Here is a 546-nt window from a genome sequence, read left to right on the forward strand (position 1 = left end):
TTTGAGTTACCTCACCATTTCTTCTTTTGATGTTAGAGCATCCAGATAGTTTGATCACCTATTCTGGATGCCCTCAAGGGTGTATATACCATTATTTAGATAGGTTTCCCTGAACTAAATTAAGTATTTGCATTTGTGGCCCTGATATTTTATGGCTTGGATGTNCTAAAATATATGATCAAATTTAATCAATGAAGACTTTAGGGACTACTTTATGTTCTGCATTGCGTTATTATGGGGACTATAGAAGTCACATTTTCTGCAAGATAACCAAAACGAAATAAAGAAAATAAATCAAAATATATAGGATGTTGTTTGAAAAGAAACAGCAAATTTTTCTCTATTTTCCACTCCTACTTATTTTATTATATTAACTATTATGATTAAATTAAAAAATTGTGAAAACCAGTTTAATCTAGAAAATAAACATACAAGCATAATTTTACACTTAATTTAGTGCTAAATTGGAAAATTACTTTTATTTTCCTTAATTGATATGTAAATAAACTAAAGAATCCAGGGAAGGAAGCTATATTTTGAGGCATA

At 28.4% G+C, this 546-nt stretch overlaps 1 protein-coding gene across 1 annotated transcript in view; it reads left to right on the top strand.

The window, feature by feature from the left end:
- Positions 1-546, top strand: part of CYLC1 (cylicin 1) — an 87,819-nt gene that overhangs the window by 68,435 nt on the left and 18,838 nt on the right. The window lies entirely within an intron of this gene.

This window comes from Crocuta crocuta, unplaced genomic scaffold (assembly GCF_008692635.1).
Source record: "Crocuta crocuta isolate KB4526 unplaced genomic scaffold, BGI_CrCroc_1.0 scaffold575, whole genome shotgun sequence".
Classification (NCBI taxonomy): domain Eukaryota; kingdom Metazoa; phylum Chordata; class Mammalia; order Carnivora; family Hyaenidae; genus Crocuta; species Crocuta crocuta.